The sequence below is a fragment of the Rhinoderma darwinii genome, unplaced genomic scaffold, assembly GCF_050947455.1.
Source record: "Rhinoderma darwinii isolate aRhiDar2 unplaced genomic scaffold, aRhiDar2.hap1 Scaffold_1522, whole genome shotgun sequence".
Classification (NCBI taxonomy): domain Eukaryota; kingdom Metazoa; phylum Chordata; class Amphibia; order Anura; family Rhinodermatidae; genus Rhinoderma; species Rhinoderma darwinii.
In genome coordinates, this window is record NW_027461977.1 from 291,353 (window position 1) to 309,966 (window position 18,614).

The following is an 18,614-nucleotide window of genomic DNA, read 5'->3' on the forward strand; positions in this document are numbered from 1 at the left end:
AGGGAGACAAGGGACTGCAAAATGGAAAATAGGCATCCACCAACTTTACAGACAACTTCTCCTTGCTCCTACAACCTCCATCCTTGCACAGTTTGTTATTCCGCTAGGTAACATAGTAACAAATCCAAATTGCTGCTCTCTTTGTAGGCAAGCAAGGCTTTGTTGCAACTGCAATTCTTACTTCTTCTTGAAATGTAGGGACGACAGTACATTCCATCACATCCATCTAGTGTACACAGGTAGGTCCATTGTGGCGGGCAGGCGAGCGGGCGGGCTGCTTTATTGGCTGTTTGCTGTTCCCCTACTCCACTCCACTATTTGACTGTTGTGCTGCATCAATCAATCAATCAATCAATCAATCAATCAATCAATCAATCAATCAATCAATCAATCAATCAGTGGCTGGCTCAGGAGCAGCTCTTTAACTTACCTAAAAGGGAGGGCGGGGAGAAGACAAGGAAGGTGAATGAGGTGTTCCAATGTGAAATGCCGGAAACACAGAAACACAGACGACACACAACAAGAGGTGGCAATCTATTCATTAATTGCATTTAATCAATGAGCTCATTATCACTCATGCATTGTCCAACAGGTGTTGAAATAATGGGATTAAAAGGGGAGATCCCTTCAGAAAGACAGAAACAATAGCAAAGACAAAAAACACTTTTGGAATCTGCTTTTAGTCAACACATAAGGAAAGGGTGCACCGGTCCTGGAAATACTGCAATACCAGGTCAATGCGTGGAGTGGACAGAGCAAGCTCTATTTCCATCTCCCTGTTCTAAAAATCCATTTAATATATGGTCCCCAGATAGGGGACGTATCAGATATTAAACTGATAAGAACAGATACTACACTTGATCTTAGCCAAAAGGCCGAGAAGCGATAACCCGAACGGGCCGCGCGTTGCCCGAGCCTGCCCGATACTGCTGTTCAGCCCTTGCAGCGATTCAGCCTACTTCTAGGCAATTCCATGGGGCCCTGCAGGCTCACACACTCACAGCTACACGGGAGGTGAATAAAGGCCGGAGAGGAAGCCAGACAGGATTTGCTTCTTTTGCTTGCACCACAATGCAGTGCTGAAAGAGGAGGAATCTACATAAAAACGCCTTCCTGGCAACGCCCAAATGCCCTGCTGCCATGCAGATAAACACTGGCAGCGGCAGCAAGTGCATGCCCACAGCCACCCCTTGTTCCTTCACACCTTGTATCAGCTGTAATCCAGTCCAGTCCAGTGCTGCCTGCTGAGCAGCACTGACCAACACTGCCTGGGCCCAGGCTTTTATCTCTGAGGCCCCATTATGATGTCAGAAAGCTGGCTCTGGAATCCTGAGGGCTCCACTATGACACGTGCAAAGTTCCGTCTGAACTTTATATAAGACGGTGAGGCTCAGTCAGTCACTCAGTGTTGCCTGAGAGGGCAACACTGCAACAGCCGGCCGCCAGGCTGTCTTTTTTTTGCACAGCTAGTTGCCTCCAGGAGGCCACAAGAGGGAGACAAGGGACTGCAAAATGGAAAATAGGCATCCACCAACTTTACAGACAACTTCTCCTTGCTCCTACAACCTCCATCCTTGCACAGTTTGTTATTCTTCTAGGTAACATAGTAACAAATCCAAATTGCTGCTCTCTTTGTAGGCAAGCAAGGCTTTGTTGCAACTGCAATTCTTACTTCTTCTTGAAATGTAGGGACGACAGTACATTCCATCACATCCATCTAGTGTACACAGGTAGGTCCATTGTGGCGGGCAGGCGAGCGGGCGGGCTGCTTTATTGGCTGTTTGCTGTTCCCCTACTCCACTCCACTATTTGACTGTTGTGCTGCATCAATCAATCAATCAATCAATCAATCAATCAATCAATCAATCAATCAATCAATCAATCAGTGGCTGGCTCAGGTGCAGCTCTTTAACTTACCTAAAAGGGAGGGCGGAGAGAAGACAAGGAAGGTGAATGAGGTGTTCCAATGTGAAATGCCGGAAACACAGAAACACAGACGACACACAACAAGAGGTGGCAATCTATTCATTAATTGCATTTAATCAATGAGCTCATTATCACTCATGCATTGTCCAACAGGTGTTGAAATAATGGGATTAAAAGGGGAGATCCCTTCAGAAAGACAGAAACAATAGCAAAGACAAAAAACACTTTTGGAATCTGCTTTTAGTCAACACATAAGGAAAGGGTGCACCGGTCCTGGAAATACTGCAATACCAGGTCAATGCGTGGAGTGGACAGAGCAAGCTCTATTTCCATCTCCCTGTTCTAAAAATCCATTTAATATATGGTCCCCAGATAGGGGACGTATCAGATATTAAACTGATAAGAACAGATACTACACTTGATCTTAGCCAAAAGGCCGAGAAGCGATAACCCGAACGGGCCGCGCGTTGCCCGAGCCTGCCCGATACTGCTGTTCAGCCCTTGCAGCGATTCAGCCTACTTCTAGGCAATTCCATGGGGCCCTGCAGGCTCACACACTCACAGCTACACGGGAGGTGAATAAAGGCCGGAGAGGAAGCCAGACAGGATTTGCTTCTTTTGCTTGCACCACAATGCAGTGCTGAAAGAGGAGGAATCTACATAAAAACGCCTTCCTGGCAACGCCCAAATGCCCTGCTGCCATGCAGATAAACACTGGCAGCGGCAGCAAGTGCATGCCCACAGCCACCCCTTGTTCCTTCACACCTTGTATCAGCTGTAATCCAGTCCAGTCCAGTGCTGCCTGCTGAGCAGCACTGACCAACACTGCCTGGGCCCAGGCTTTTATCTCTGAGGCCCCATTATGATGTCAGAAAGCTGGCTCTGGAATCCTGAGGGCTCCACTATGACACGTGCAAAGTTCCGTCTGAACTTTATATAAGACGGTGAGGCTCAGTCAGTCACTCAGTGTTGCCTGAGAGGGCAACACTGCAACAGCCGGCCGCCAGGCTGTCTTTTTTTTGCACAGCTAGTTGCCTCCAGGAGGCCACAAGAGGGAGACAAGGGACTGCAAAATGGAAAATAGGCATCCACCAACTTTACAGACAACTTCTCCTTGCTCCTACAACCTCCATCCTTGCACAGTTTGTTATTCTTCTAGGTAACATAGTAACAAATCCAAATTGCTGCTCTCTTTGTAGGCAAGCAAGGCTTTGTTGCAACTGCAATTCTTACTTCTTCTTGAAATGTAGGGACGACAGTACATTCCATCACATCCATCTAGTGTACACAGGTAGGTCCATTGTGGCGGGCAGGCGAGCGGGCGGGCTGCTTTATTGGCTGTTTGCTGTTCCCCTACTCCACTCCACTATTTGACTGTTGTGCTGCATCAATCAATCAATCAATCAATCAATCAATCAATCAATCAATCAATCAATCAATCAGTGGCTGGCTCAGGTGCAGCTCTTTAACTTACCTAAAAGGGAGGGCGGAGAGAAGACAAGGAAGGTGAATGAGGTGTTCCAATGTGAAATGCCGGAAACACAGAAACACAGACGACACACAACAAGAGGTGGCAATCTATTCATTAATTGCATTTAATCAATGAGCTCATTATCACTCATGCATTGTCCAACAGGTGTTGAAATAATGGGATTAAAAGGGGAGATCCCTTCAGAAAGACAGAAACAATAGCAAAGACAAAAAACACTTTTGGAATCTGCTTTTAGTCAACACATAAGGAAAGGGTGCACCGGTCCTGGAAATACTGCAATACCAGGTCAATGCGTGGAGTGGACAGAGCAAGCTCTATTTCCATCTCCCTGTTCTAAAAATCCATTTAATATATGGTCCCCAGATAGGGGACGTATCAGATATTAAACTGATAAGAACAGATACTACACTTGATCTTAGCCAAAAGGCCGAGAAGCGATAACCCGAACGGGCCGCGCGTTGCCCGAGCCTGCCCGATACTGCTGTTCAGCCCTTGCAGCGATTCAGCCTACTTCTAGGCAATTCCATGGGGCCCTGCAGGCTCACACACTCACAGCTACACGGGAGGTGAATAAAGGCCGGAGAGGAAGCCAGACAGGATTTGCTTCTTTTGCTTGCACCACAATGCAGTGCTGAAAGAGGAGGAATCTACATAAAAACGCCTTCCTGGCAACGCCCAAATGCCCTGCTGCCATGCAGATAAACACTGGCAGCGGCAGCAAGTGCATGCCCACAGCCACCCCTTGTTCCTTCACACCTTGTATCAGCTGTAATCCAGTCCAGTCCAGTGCTGCCTGCTGAGCAGCACTGACCAACACTGCCTGGGCCCAGGCTTTTATCTCTGAGGCCCCATTATGATGTCAGAAAGCTGGCTCTGGAATCCTGAGGGCTCCACTATGACACGTGCAAAGTTCCGTCTGAACTTTATATAAGACGGTGAGGCTCAGTCAGTCACTCAGTGTTGCCTGAGAGGGCAACACTGCAACAGCCGGCCGCCAGGCTGTCTTTTTTTTTGCACAGCTAGTTGCCTCCAGGAGGCCACAAGAGGGAGACAAGGGACTGCAAAATGGAAAATAGGCATCCACCAACTTTACAGACAACTTCTCCTTGCTCCTACAACCTCCATCCTTGCACAGTTTGTTATTCTTCTAGGTAACATAGTAACAAATCCAAATTGCTGCTCTCTTTGTAGGCAAGCAAGGCTTTGTTGCAACTGCAATTCTTACTTCTTCTTGAAATGTAGGGACGACAGTACATTCCATCACATCCATCTAGTGTACACAGGTAGGTCCATTGTGGCGGGCAGGCGAGCGGGCGGGCTGCTTTATTGGCTGTTTGCTGTTCCCCTACTCCACTCCACTATTTGACTGTTGTGCTGCATCAATCAATCAATCAATCAATCAATCAATCAATCAATCAATCAATCAATCAGTGGCTGGCTCAGGTGCAGCTCTTTAACTTACCTAAAAGGGAGGGCGGAGAGAAGACAAGGAAGGTGAATGAGGTGTTCCAATGTGAAATGCCGGAAACACAGAAACACAGACGACACACAACAAGAGGTGGCAATCTATTCATTAATTGCATTTAATCAATGAGCTCATTATCACTCATGCATTGTCCAACAGGTGTTGAAATAATGGGATTAAAAGGGGAGATCCCTTCAGAAAGACAGAAACAATAGCAAAGACAAAAAACACTTTTGGAATCTGCTTTTAGTCAACACATAAGGAAAGGGTGCACCGGTCCTGGAAATACTGCAATACCAGGTCAATGCGTGGAGTGGACAGAGCAAGCTCTATTTCCATCTCCCTGTTCTAAAAATCCATTTAATATATGGTCCCCAGATAGGGGACGTATCAGATATTAAACTGATAAGAACAGATACTACACTTGATCTTAGCCAAAAGGCCGAGAAGCGATAACCCGAACGGGCCGCGCGTTGCCCGAGCCTGCCCGATACTGCTGTTCAGCCCTTGCAGCGATTCAGCCTACTTCTAGGCAATTCCATGGGGCCCTGCAGGCTCACACACTCACAGCTACACGGGAGGTGAATAAAGGCCGGAGAGGAAGCCAGACAGGATTTGCTTCTTTTGCTTGCACCACAATGCAGTGCTGAAAGAGGAGGAATCTACATAAAAACGCCTTCCTGGCAACGCCCAAATGCCCTGCTGCCATGCAGATAAACACTGGCAGCGGCAGCAAGTGCATGCCCACAGCCACCCCTTGTTCCTTCACACCTTGTATCAGCTGTAATCCAGTCCAGTCCAGTGCTGCCTGCTGAGCAGCACTGACCAACACTGCCTGGGCCCAGGCTTTTATCTCTGAGGCCCCATTATGATGTCAGAAAGCTGGCTCTGGAATCCTGAGGGCTCCACTATGACACGTGCAAAGTTCCGTCTGAACTTTATATAAGACGGTGAGGCTCAGTCAGTCACTCAGTGTTGCCTGAGAGGGCAACACTGCAACAGCCGGCCGCCAGGCTGTCTTTTTTTTGCACAGCTAGTTGCCTCCAGGAGGCCACAAGAGGGAGACAAGGGACTGCAAAATGGAAAATAGGCATCCACCAACTTTACAGACAACTTCTCCTTGCTCCTACAACCTCCATCCTTGCACAGTTTGTTATTCTTCTAGGTAACATAGTAACAAATCCAAATTGCTGCTCTCTTTGTAGGCAAGCAAGGCTTTGTTGCAACTGCAATTCTTACTTCTTCTTGAAATGTAGGGACGACAGTACATTCCATCACATCCATCTAGTGTACACAGGTAGGTCCATTGTGGCGGGCAGGCGAGCGGGCGGGCTGCTTTATTGGCTGTTTGCTGTTCCCCTACTCCACTCCACTATTTGACTGTTGTGCTGCATCAATCAATCAATCAATCAATCAATCAATCAATCAATCAATCAATCAATCAATCAGTGGCTGGCTCAGGTGCAGCTCTTTAACTTACCTAAAAGGGAGGGCGGAGAGAAGACAAGGAAGGTGAATGAGGTGTTCCAATGTGAAATGCCGGAAACACAGAAACACAGACGACACACAACAAGAGGTGGCAATCTATTCATTAATTGCATTTAATCAATGAGCTCATTATCACTCATGCATTGTCCAACAGGTGTTGAAATAATGGGATTAAAAGGGGAGATCCCTTCAGAAAGACAGAAACAATAGCAAAGACAAAAAACACTTTTGGAATCTGCTTTTAGTCAACACATAAGGAAAGGGTGCACCGGTCCTGGAAATACTGCAATACCAGGTCAATGCGTGGAGTGGACAGAGCAAGCTCTATTTCCATCTCCCTGTTCTAAAAATCCATTTAATATATGGTCCCCAGATAGGGGACGTATCAGATATTAAACTGATAAGAACAGATACTACACTTGATCTTAGCCAAAAGGCCGAGAAGCGATAACCCGAACGGGCCGCGCGTTGCCCGAGCCTGCCCGATACTGCTGTTCAGCCCTTGCAGCGATTCAGCCTACTTCTAGGCAATTCCATGGGGCCCTGCAGGCTCACACACTCACAGCTACACGGGAGGTGAATAAAGGCCGGAGAGGAAGCCAGACAGGATTTGCTTCTTTTGCTTGCACCACAATGCAGTGCTGAAAGAGGAGGAATCTACATAAAAACGCCTTCCTGGCAACGCCCAAATGCCCTGCTGCCATGCAGATAAACACTGGCAGCGGCAGCAAGTGCATGCCCACAGCCACCCCTTGTTCCTTCACACCTTGTATCAGCTGTAATCCAGTCCAGTCCAGTGCTGCCTGCTGAGCAGCACTGACCAACACTGCCTGGGCCCAGGCTTTTATCTCTGAGGCCCCATTATGATGTCAGAAAGCTGGCTCTGGAATCCTGAGGGCTCCACTATGACACGTGCAAAGTTCCGTCTGAACTTTATATAAGACGGTGAGGCTCAGTCAGTCACTCAGTGTTGCCTGAGAGGGCAACACTGCAACAGCCGGCCGCCAGGCTGTCTTTTTTTTGCACAGCTAGTTGCCTCCAGGAGGCCACAAGAGGGAGACAAGGGACTGCAAAATGGAAAATAGGCATCCACCAACTTTACAGACAACTTCTCCTTGCTCCTACAACCTCCATCCTTGCACAGTTTGTTATTCTTCTAGGTAACATAGTAACAAATCCAAATTGCTGCTCTCTTTGTAGGCAAGCAAGGCTTTGTTGCAACTGCAATTCTTACTTCTTCTTGAAATGTAGGGACGACAGTACATTCCATCACATCCATCTAGTGTACACAGGTAGGTCCATTGTGGCGGGCAGGCGAGCGGGCGGGCTGCTTTATTGGCTGTTTGCTGTTCCCCTACTCCACTCCACTATTTGACTGTTGTGCTGCATCAATCAATCAATCAATCAATCAATCAATCAATCAATCAATCAATCAATCAATCAGTGGCTGGCTCAGGTGCAGCTCTTTAACTTACCTAAAAGGGAGGGCGGAGAGGAGACAAGGAAGGTGAATGAGGTGTTCCAATGTGAAATGCCGGAAACACAGAAACACAGACGACACACAACAAGAGGTGGCAATCTATTCATTAATTGCATTTAATCAATGAGCTCATTATCACTCATGCATTGTCCAACAGGTGTTGAAATAATGGGATTAAAAGGGGAGATCCCTTCAGAAAGACAGAAACAATAGCAAAGACAAAAAACACTTTTGGAATCTGCTTTTAGTCAACACATAAGGAAAGGGTGCACCGGTCCTGGAAATACTGCAATACCAGGTCAATGCGTGGAGTGGACAGAGCAAGCTCTATTTCCATCTCCCTGTTCTAAAAATCCATTTAATATATGGTCCCCAGATAGGGGACGTATCAGATATTAAACTGATAAGAACAGATACTACACTTGATCTTAGCCAAAAGGCCGAGAAGCGATAACCCGAACGGGCCGCGCGTTGCCCGAGCCTGCCCGATACTGCTGTTCAGCCCTTGCAGCGATTCAGCCTACTTCTAGGCAATTCCATGGGGCCCTGCAGGCTCACACACTCACAGCTACACGGGAGGTGAATAAAGGCCGGAGAGGAAGCCAGACAGGATTTGCTTCTTTTGCTTGCACCACAATGCAGTGCTGAAAGAGGAGGAATCTACATAAAAACGCCTTCCTGGCAACGCCCAAATGCCCTGCTGCCATGCAGATAAACACTGGCAGCGGCAGCAAGTGCATGCCCACAGCCACCCCTTGTTCCTTCACACCTTGTATCAGCTGTAATCCAGTCCAGTCCAGTGCTGCCTGCTGAGCAGCACTGACCAACACTGCCTGGGCCCAGGCTTTTATCTCTGAGGCCCCATTATGATGTCAGAAAGCTGGCTCTGGAATCCTGAGGGCTCCACTATGACACGTGCAAAGTTCCGTCTGAACTTTATATAAGACGGTGAGGCTCAGTCAGTCACTCAGTGTTGCCTGAGAGGGCAACACTGCAACAGCCGGCCGCCAGGCTGTCTTTTTTTTGCACAGCTAGTTGCCTCCAGGAGGCCACAAGAGGGAGACAAGGGACTGCAAAATGGAAAATAGGCATCCACCAACTTTACAGACAACTTCTCCTTGCTCCTACAACCTCCATCCTTGCACAGTGTGTTATTCTTCTAGGTAACATAGTAACAAATCCAAATTGCTGCTCTCTTTGTAGGCAAGCAAGGCTTTGTTGCAACTGCAATTCTTACTTCTTCTTGAAATGTAGGGACGACAGTACATTCCATCACATCCATCTAGTGTACACAGGTAGGTCCATTGTGGCGGGCAGGCGAGCGGGCGGGCTGCTTTATTGGCTGTTTGCTGTTCCCCTACTCCACTCCACTATTTGACTGTTGTGCTGCATCAATCAATCAATCAATCAATCAATCAATCAATCAATCAATCAATCAATCAATCAGTGGCTGGCTCAGGTGCAGCTCTTTAACTTACCTAAAAGGGAGGGCGGAGAGAAGACAAGGAAGGTGAATGAGGTGTTCCAATGTGAAATGCCGGAAACACAGAAACACAGACGACACACAACAAGAGGTGGCAATCTATTCATTAATTGCATTTAATCAATGAGCTCATTATCACTCATGCATTGTCCAACAGGTGTTGAAATAATGGGATTAAAAGGGGAGATCCCTTCAGAAAGACAGAAACAATAGCAAAGACAAAAAACACTTTTGGAATCTGCTTTTAGTCAACACATAAGGAAAGGGTGCACCGGTCCTGGAAATACTGCAATACCAGGTCAATGCGTGGAGTGGACAGAGCAAGCTCTATTTCCATCTCCCTGTTCTAAAAATCCATTTAATATATGGTCCCCAGATAGGGGACGTATCAGATATTAAACTGATAAGAACAGATACTACACTTGATCTTAGCCAAAAGGCCGAGAAGCGATAACCCGAACGGGCCGCGCGTTGCCCGAGCCTGCCCGATACTGCTGTTCAGCCCTTGCAGCGATTCAGCCTACTTCTAGGCAATTCCATGGGGCCCTGCAGGCTCACACACTCACAGCTACACGGGAGGTGAATAAAGGCCGGAGAGGAAGCCAGACAGGATTTGCTTCTTTTGCTTGCACCACAATGCAGTGCTGAAAGAGGAGGAATCTACATAAAAACGCCTTCCTGGCAACGCCCAAATGCCCTGCTGCCATGCAGATAAACACTGGCAGCGGCAGCAAGTGCATGCCCACAGCCACCCCTTGTTCCTTCACACCTTGTATCAGCTGTAATCCAGTCCAGTCCAGTGCTGCCTGCTGAGCAGCACTGACCAACACTGCCTGGGCCCAGGCTTTTATCTCTGAGGCCCCATTATGATGTCAGAAAGCTGGCTCTGGAATCCTGAGGGCTCCACTATGACACGTGCAAAGTTCCGTCTGAACTTTATATAAGACGGTGAGGCTCAGTCAGTCACTCAGTGTTGCCTGAGAGGGCAACACTGCAACAGCCGGCCGCCAGGCTGTCTTTTTTTTGCACAGCTAGTTGCCTCCAGGAGGCCACAAGAGGGAGACAAGGGACTGCAAAATGGAAAATAGGCATCCACCAACTTTACAGACAACTTCTCCTTGCTCCTACAACCTCCATCCTTGCACAGTTTGTTATTCTTCTAGGTAACATAGTAACAAATCCAAATTGCTGCTCTCTTTGTAGGCAAGCAAGGCTTTGTTGCAACTGCAATTCTTACTTCTTCTTGAAATGTAGGGACGACAGTACATTCCATCACATCCATCTAGTGTACACAGGTAGGTCCATTGTGGCGGGCAGGCGAGCGGGCGGGCTGCTTTATTGGCTGTTTGCTGTTCCCCTACTCCACTCCACTATTTGACTGTTGTGCTGCATCAATCAATCAATCAATCAATCAATCAATCAATCAATCAATCAATCAATCAATCAATCAGTGGCTGGCTCAGGTGCAGCTCTTTAACTTACCTAAAAGGGAGGGCGGAGAGGAGACAAGGAAGGTGAATGAGGTGTTCCAATGTGAAATGCCGGAAACACAGAAACACAGACGACACACAACAAGAGGTGGCAATCTATTCATTAATTGCATTTAATCAATGAGCTCATTATCACTCATGCATTGTCCAACAGGTGTTGAAATAATGGGATTAAAAGGGGAGATCCCTTCAGAAAGACAGAAACAATAGCAAAGACAAAAAACACTTTTGGAATCTGCTTTTAGTCAACACATAAGGAAAGGGTGCACCGGTCCTGGAAATACTGCAATACCAGGTCAATGCGTGGAGTGGACAGAGCAAGCTCTATTTCCATCTCCCTGTTCTAAAAATCCATTTAATATATGGTCCCCAGATAGGGGACGTATCAGATATTAAACTGATAAGAACAGATACTACACTTGATCTTAGCCAAAAGGCCGAGAAGCGATAACCCGAACGGGCCGCGCGTTGCCCGAGCCTGCCCGATACTGCTGTTCAGCCCTTGCAGCGATTCAGCCTACTTCTAGGCAATTCCATGGGGCCCTGCAGGCTCACACACTCACAGCTACACGGGAGGTGAATAAAGGCCGGAGAGGAAGCCAGACAGGATTTGCTTCTTTTGCTTGCACCACAATGCAGTGCTGAAAGAGGAGAAATCTACATAAAAACGCCTTCCTGGCAACGCCCAAATGCCCTGCTGCCATGCAGATAAACACTGGCAGCGGCAGCAAGTGCATGCCCACAGCCACCCCTTGTTCCTTCACACCTTGTATCAGCTGTAATCCAGTCCAGTCCAGTGCTGCCTGCTGAGCAGCACTGACCAACACTGCCTGGGCCCAGGCTTTTATCTCTGAGGCCCCATTATGATGTCAGAAAGCTGGCTCTGGAATCCTGAGGGCTCCACTATGACACGTGCAAAGTTCCGTCTGAACTTTATATAAGACGGTGAGGCTCAGTCAGTCACTCAGTGTTGCCTGAGAGGGCAACACTGCAACAGCCGGCCGCCAGGCTGTCTTTTTTTTTGCACAGCTAGTTGCCTCCAGGAGGCCACAAGAGGGAGACAAGGGACTGCAAAATGGAAAATAGGCATCCACCAACTTTACAGACAACTTCTCCTTGCTCCTACAACCTCCATCCTTGCACAGTTTGTTATTCTTCTAGGTAACATAGTAACAAATCCAAATTGCTGCTCTCTTTGTAGGCAAGCAAGGCTTTGTTGCAACTGCAATTCTTACTTCTTCTTGAAATGTAGGGACGACAGTACATTCCATCACATCCATCTAGTGTACACAGGTAGGTCCATTGTGGCGGGCAGGCGAGCGGGCGGGCTGCTTTATTGGCTGTTTGCTGTTCCCCTACTCCACTCCACTATTTGACTGTTGTGCTGCATCAATCAATCAATCAATCAATCAATCAATCAATCAATCAATCAATCAATCAATCAATCAATCAATCAATCAGTGGCTGGCTCAGGTGCAGCTCTTTAACTTACCTAAAAGGGAGGGCGGAGAGAAGACAAGGAAGGTGAATGAGGTGTTCCAATGTGAAATGCCGGAAACACAGAAACACAGACGACACACAACAAGAGGTGGCAATCTATTCATTAATTGCATTTAATCAATGAGCTCATTATCACTCATGCATTGTCCAACAGGTGTTGAAATAATGGGATTAAAAGGGGAGATCCCTTCAGAAAGACAGAAACAATAGCAAAGACAAAAAACACTTTTGGAATCTGCTTTTAGTCAACACATAAGGAAAGGGTGCACCGGTCCTGGAAATACTGCAATACCAGGTCAATGCGTGGAGTGGACAGAGCAAGCTCTATTTCCATCTCCCTGTTCTAAAAATCCATTTAATATATGGTCCCCAGATAGGGGACGTATCAGATATTAAACTGATAAGAACAGATACTACACTTGATCTTAGCCAAAAGGCCGAGAAGCGATAACCCGAACGGGCCGCGCGTTGCCCGAGCCTGCCCGATACTGCTGTTCAGCCCTTGCAGCGATTCAGCCTACTTCTAGGCAATTCCATGGGGCCCTGCAGGCTCACACACTCACAGCTACACGGGAGGTGAATAAAGGCCGGAGAGGAAGCCAGACAGGATTTGCTTCTTTTGCTTGCACCACAATGCAGTGCTGAAAGAGGAGGAATCTACATAAAAACGCCTTCCTGGCAACGCCCAAATGCCCTGCTGCCATGCAGATAAACACTGGCAGCGGCAGCAAGTGCATGCCCACAGCCACCCCTTGTTCCTTCACACCTTGTATCAGCTGTAATCCAGTCCAGTCCAGTGCTGCCTGCTGAGCAGCACTGACCAACACTGCCTGGGCCCAGGCTTTTATCTCTGAGGCCCCATTATGATGTCAGAAAGCTGGCTCTGGAATCCTGAGGGCTCCACTATGACACGTGCAAAGTTCCGTCTGAACTTTATATAAGACGGTGAGGCTCAGTCAGTCACTCAGTGTTGCCTGAGAGGGCAACACTGCAACAGCCGGCCGCCAGGCTGTCTTTTTTTTGCACAGCTAGTTGCCTCCAGGAGGCCACAAGAGGGAGACAAGGGACTGCAAAATGGAAAATAGGCATCCACCAACTTTACAGACAACTTCTCCTTGCTCCTACAACCTCCATCCTTGCACAGTTTGTTATTCTTCTAGGTAACATAGTAACAAATCCAAATTGCTGCTCTCTTTGTAGGCAAGCAAGGCTTTGTTGCAACTGCAATTCTTACTTCTTCTTGAAATGTAGGGACGACAGTACATTCCATCACATCCATCTAGTGTACACAGGTAGGTCCATTGTGGCGGGCAGGCGAGCGGGCGGGCTGCTTTATTGGCTGTTTGCTGTTCCCCTACTCCACTCCACTATTTGACTGTTGTGCTGCATCAATCAATCAATCAATCAATCAATCAATCAATCAATCAATCAATCAGTGGCTGGCTCAGGTGCAGCTCTTTAACTTACCTAAAAGGGAGGGCGGAGAGAAGACAAGGAAGGTGAATGAGGTGTTCCAATGTGAAATGCCGGAAACACAGAAACACAGACGACACACAACAAGAGGTGGCAATCTATTCATTAATTGCATTTAATCAATGAGCTCATTATCACTCATGCATTGTCCAACAGGTGTTGAAATAATGGGATTAAAAGGGGAGATCCCTTCAGAAAGACAGAAACAATAGCAAAGACAAAAAACACTTTTGGAATCTGCTTTTAGTCAACACATAAGGAAAGGGTGCACCGGTCCTGGAAATACTGCAATACCAGGTCAATGCGTGGAGTGGACAGAGCAAGCTCTATTTCCATCTCCCTGTTCTAAAAATCCATTTAATATATGGTCCCCAGATAGGGGACGTATCAGATATTAAACTGATAAGAACAGATACTACACTTGATCTTAGCCAAAAGGCCGAGAAGCGATAACCCGAACGGGCCGCGCGTTGCCCGAGCCTGCCCGATACTGCTGTTCAGCCCTTGCAGCGATTCAGCCTACTTCTAGGCAATTCCATGGGGCCCTGCAGGCTCACACACTCACAGCTACACGGGAGGTGAATAAAGGCCGGAGAGGAAGCCAGACAGGATTTGCTTCTTTTGCTTGCACCACAATGCAGTGCTGAAAGAGGAGGAATCTACATAAAAACGCCTTCCTGGCAACGCCCAAATGCCCTGCTGCCATGCAGATAAACACTGGCAGCGGCAGCAAGTGCATGCCCACAGCCACCCCTTGTTCCTTTACACCTTGTATCAGCTGTAATCCAGTCCAGTCCAGTGCTGCCTGCTGAGCAGCACTGACCAACACTGCCTGGGCCCAGGCTTTTATCTCTGAGGCCCCATTATGATGTCAGAAAGCTGGCTCTGGAATCCTGAGGGCTCCACTATGACACGTGCAAAGTTCCGTCTGAACTTTATATAAGACGGTGAGGCTCAGTCAGTCACTCAGTGTTGCCTGAGAGGGCAACACTGCAACAGCCGGCCGCCAGGCTGTCTTTTTTTTGCACAGCTAGTTGCCTCCAGGAGGCCACAAGAGGGAGACAAGGGACTGCAAAATGGAAAATAGGCATCCACCAACTTTACAGACAACTTCTCCTTGCTCCTACAACCTCCATCCTTGCACAGTTTGTTATTCTTCTAGGTAACATAGTAACAAATCCAAATTGCTGCTCTCTTTGTAGGCAAGCAAGGCTTTGTTGCAACTGCAATTCTTACTTCTTCTTGAAATGTAGGGACGACAGTACATTCCATCACATCCATCTAGTGTACACAGGTAGGTCCATTGTGGCGGGCAGGCGAGCGGGCGGGCTGCTTTATTGGCTGTTTGCTGTTCCCCTACTCCACTCCACTATTTGACTGTTGTGCTGCATCAATCAATCAATCAATCAATCAATCAATCAATCAATCAATCAATCAATCAGTGGCTGGCTCAGGTGCAGCTCTTTAACTTACCTAAAAGGGAGGGCGGAGAGGAGACAAGGAAGGTGAATGAGGTGTTCCAATGTGAAATGCCGGAAACACAGAAACACAGACGACACACAACAAGAGGTGGCAATCTATTCATTAATTGCATTTAATCAATGAGCTCATTATCACTCATGCATTGTCCAACAGGTGTTGAAATAATGGGATTAAAAGGGGAGATCCCTTCAGAAAGACAGAAACAATAGCAAAGACAAAAAACACTTTTGGAATCTGCTTTTAGTCAACACATAAGGAAAGGGTGCACCGGTCCTGGAAATACTGCAATACCAGGTCAATGCGTGGAGTGGACAGAGCAAGCTCTATTTCCATCTCCCTGTTCTAAAAATCCATTTAATATATGGTCCCCAGATAGGGGACGTATCAGATATTAAACTGATAAGAACAGATACTACACTTGATCTTAGCCAAAAGGCCGAGAAGCGATAACCCGAACGGGCCGCGCGTTGCCCGAGCCTGCCCGATACTGCTGTTCAGCCCTTGCAGCGATTCAGCCTACTTCTAGGCAATTCCATGGGGCCCTGCAGGCTCACACACTCACAGCTACACGGGAGGTGAATAAAGGCCGGAGAGGAAGCCAGACAGGATTTGCTTCTTTTGCTTGCACCACAATGCAGTGCTGAAAGAGGAGGAATCTACATAAAAACGCCTTCCTGGCAACGCCCAAATGCCCTGCTGCCATGCAGATAAACACTGGCAGCGGCAGCAAGTGCATGCCCACAGCCACCCCTTGTTCCTTCACACCTTGTATCAGCTGTAATCCAGTCCAGTCCAGTGCTGCCTGCTGAGCAGCACTGACCAACACTGCCTGGGCCCAGGCTTTTATCTCTGAGGCCCCATTATGATGTCAGAAAGCTGGCTCTGGAATCCTGAGGGCTCCACTATGACACGTGCAAAGTTCCGTCTGAACTTTATATAAGACGGTGAGGCTCAGTCAGTCACTCAGTGTTGCCTGAGAGGGCAACACTGCAACAGCCGGCCGCCAGGCTGTCTTTTTTTTGCACAGCTAGTTGCCTCCAGGAGGCCACAAGAGGGAGACAAGGGACTGCAAAATGGAAAATAGGCATCCACCAACTTTACAGACAACTTCTCCTTGCTCCTACAACCTCCATCCTTGCACAGTTTGTTATTCTTCTAGGTAACATAGTAACAAATCCAAATTGCTGCTCTCTTTGTAGGCAAGCAAGGCTTTGTTGCAACTGCAATTCTTACTTCTTCTTGAAATGTAGGGACGACAGTACATTCCATCACATCCATCTAGTGTACACAGGTAGGTCCATTGTGGCGGGCAGGCGAGCGGGCGGGCTGCTTTATTGGCTGTTTGCTGTTCCCCTACTCCACTCCACTATTTGACTGTTGTGCTGCATCAATCAATCAATCAATCAATCAATCAATCAATCAATCAATCAATCAGTGGCTGGCTCAGGTGCAGCTCTTTAACTTACCTAAAAGGGAGGGCGGAGAGAAGACAAGGAAGGTGAATGAGGTGTTCCAATGTGAAATGCCGGAAACACAGAAACACAGACGACACACAACAAGAGGTGGCAATCTATTCATTAATTGCATTTAATCAATGAGCTCATTATCACTCATGCATTGTCCAACAGGTGTTGAAATAATGGGATTAAAAGGGGAGATCCCTTCAGAAAGACAGAAACAATAGCAAAGACAAAAAACACTTTTGGAATCTGCTTTTAGTCAACACATAAGGAAAGGGTGCACCGGTCCTGGAAATACTGCAATACCAGGTCAATGCGTGGAGTGGACAGAGCAAGCTCTATTTCCATCTCCCTGTTCTAAAAATCCATTTAATATATGGTCCCCAGATAGGGGACGTATCAGATATTAAACTGATAAGAACAGATACTACACTTGATCTTAGCCAAAAGGCCGAGAAGCGATAACCCGAACGGGCCGCGCGTTGCCCGAGCCTGCCCGATACTGCTGTTCAGCCCTTGCAGCGATTCAGCCTACTTCTAGGCAATTCCATGGGGCCCTGCAGGCTCACACACTCACAGCTACACGGGAGGTGAATAAAGGCCGGAGAGGAAGCCAGACAGGATTTGCTTCTTTTGCTTGCACCACAATGCAGTGCTGAAAGAGGAGGAATCTACATAAAAACGCCTTCCTGGCAACGCCCAAATGCCCTGCTGCCATGCAGATAAACACTGGCAGCGGCAGCAAGTGCATGCCCACAGCCACCCCTTGTTCCTTCACACCTTGTATCAGCTGTAATCCAGTCCAGTCCAGTGCTGCCTGCTGAGCAGCACTGACCAACACTGCCTGGGCCCAGGCTTTTATCTCTGAGGCCCCATTATGATGTCAGAAAGCTGGCTCTGGAATCCTGAGGGCTCCACTATGACACGTGCAAAGTTCCGTCTGAACTTTATATAAGACGGTGAGGCTCAGTCAGTCACTCAGTGTTGCCTGAGAGGGCAACACTGCAACAGCCGGCCGCCAGGCTGTCTTTTTTTTGCACAGCTAGTTGCCTCCAGGAGGCCACAAGAGGGAGACAAGGGACTGCAAAATGGAAAATAGGCATCCACCAACTTTACAGACAACTTCTCCTTGCTCCTACAACCTCCATCCTTGCACAGTTTGTTATTCTTCTAGGTAACATAGTAACAAATCCAAATTGCTGCTCTCTTTGTAGGCAAGCAAGGCTTTGTTGCAACTGCAATTCTTACTTCTTCTTGAAATGTAGGGACGACAGTACATTCCATCACATCCATCTAGTGTACACAGGTAGGTCCATTGTGGCGGGCAGGCGAGCGGGCGGGCTGCTTTATTGGCTGTTTGCTGTTCCCCTACTCCACTCCACTATTTGACTGTTGTGCTGCATCAATCAATCAATCAATCAATCAATCAATCAATCAATCAATCAATCAATCAATCAATCAGTGGCTGGCTCAGGTGCAGCTCTTTAACTTACCTAAAAGGGAGGGCGGAGAGGAGACAAGGAAGGTGAATGAGGTGTTCCAATGTGAAATGCCGGAAACACAGAAACACAGACGACACACAACAAGAGGTGGCAATCTATTCATTAATTGCATTTAATCAATGAGCTCATTATCACTCATGCATTGTCCAACAGGTGTTGAAATAATGGGATTAAAAGGGGAGATCCCTTCAGAAAGACAGAAACAATAGCAAAGACAAAAAACACTTTTGGAATCTGCTTTTAGTCAACACATAAGGAAAGGGTGCACCGGTCCTGGAAATACTGCAATACCAGGTCAATGCGTGGAGTGGACAGAGCAAGCTCTATTTCCATCTCCCTGTTCTAAAAATCCATTTAATATATGGTCCCCAGA

At 47.5% G+C, this 18,614-nt stretch overlaps 12 non-coding genes and 1 pseudogene across 12 annotated transcripts; all 13 read right to left on the bottom strand.

The window, feature by feature from the left end:
- Window positions 1-696: 696 nt before the first annotated feature.
- LOC142699369 (U2 spliceosomal RNA) lies at window positions 697-887 on the bottom strand. Its single transcript, XR_012866229.1, has one exon. It is a non-coding gene; the product is annotated as a U2 spliceosomal RNA (small nuclear RNA).
- A 1,296-nt stretch (window positions 888-2,183) lies between these two features.
- Window positions 2,184-2,374, bottom strand: LOC142699370 (U2 spliceosomal RNA). Its single transcript, XR_012866230.1, has one exon. It is a non-coding gene; the product is annotated as a U2 spliceosomal RNA (small nuclear RNA).
- A 1,292-nt stretch (window positions 2,375-3,666) lies between these two features.
- On the bottom strand, window positions 3,667-3,857 carry LOC142699371 (U2 spliceosomal RNA). The gene has a single exon (XR_012866231.1). It is a non-coding gene; the product is annotated as a U2 spliceosomal RNA (small nuclear RNA).
- A 1,289-nt stretch (window positions 3,858-5,146) lies between these two features.
- Window positions 5,147-5,337, bottom strand: LOC142699372 (U2 spliceosomal RNA). The gene has a single exon (XR_012866232.1). It is a non-coding gene; the product is annotated as a U2 spliceosomal RNA (small nuclear RNA).
- Window positions 5,338-6,629: 1,292 nt separating this feature from the next.
- LOC142699373 (U2 spliceosomal RNA) lies at window positions 6,630-6,820 on the bottom strand. The gene has a single exon (XR_012866233.1). It is a non-coding gene; the product is annotated as a U2 spliceosomal RNA (small nuclear RNA).
- Window positions 6,821-8,112: 1,292 nt separating this feature from the next.
- On the bottom strand, window positions 8,113-8,303 carry LOC142699374 (U2 spliceosomal RNA). Its single transcript, XR_012866234.1, has one exon. It is a non-coding gene; the product is annotated as a U2 spliceosomal RNA (small nuclear RNA).
- A 1,292-nt stretch (window positions 8,304-9,595) lies between these two features.
- On the bottom strand, window positions 9,596-9,786 carry LOC142699375 (U2 spliceosomal RNA). Its single transcript, XR_012866235.1, has one exon. It is a non-coding gene; the product is annotated as a U2 spliceosomal RNA (small nuclear RNA).
- Window positions 9,787-11,082: 1,296 nt separating this feature from the next.
- LOC142699378 (U2 spliceosomal RNA) lies at window positions 11,083-11,273 on the bottom strand. The gene has a single exon (XR_012866237.1). It is a non-coding gene; the product is annotated as a U2 spliceosomal RNA (small nuclear RNA).
- Window positions 11,274-12,582: 1,309 nt separating this feature from the next.
- Window positions 12,583-12,773, bottom strand: LOC142699379 (U2 spliceosomal RNA). The gene has a single exon (XR_012866238.1). It is a non-coding gene; the product is annotated as a U2 spliceosomal RNA (small nuclear RNA).
- A 1,284-nt stretch (window positions 12,774-14,057) lies between these two features.
- On the bottom strand, window positions 14,058-14,248 carry LOC142699380 (U2 spliceosomal RNA). Its single transcript, XR_012866239.1, has one exon. It is a non-coding gene; the product is annotated as a U2 spliceosomal RNA (small nuclear RNA).
- A 1,288-nt stretch (window positions 14,249-15,536) lies between these two features.
- Window positions 15,537-15,727, bottom strand: LOC142699381 (U2 spliceosomal RNA). The gene has a single exon (XR_012866240.1). It is a non-coding gene; the product is annotated as a U2 spliceosomal RNA (small nuclear RNA).
- Window positions 15,728-17,011: 1,284 nt separating this feature from the next.
- LOC142699382 (U2 spliceosomal RNA) lies at window positions 17,012-17,202 on the bottom strand. The gene has a single exon (XR_012866241.1). It is a non-coding gene; the product is annotated as a U2 spliceosomal RNA (small nuclear RNA).
- A 1,296-nt stretch (window positions 17,203-18,498) lies between these two features.
- LOC142699407 (U2 spliceosomal RNA) lies at window positions 18,499-18,614 on the bottom strand (annotated as a pseudogene; the record flags this gene model as incomplete).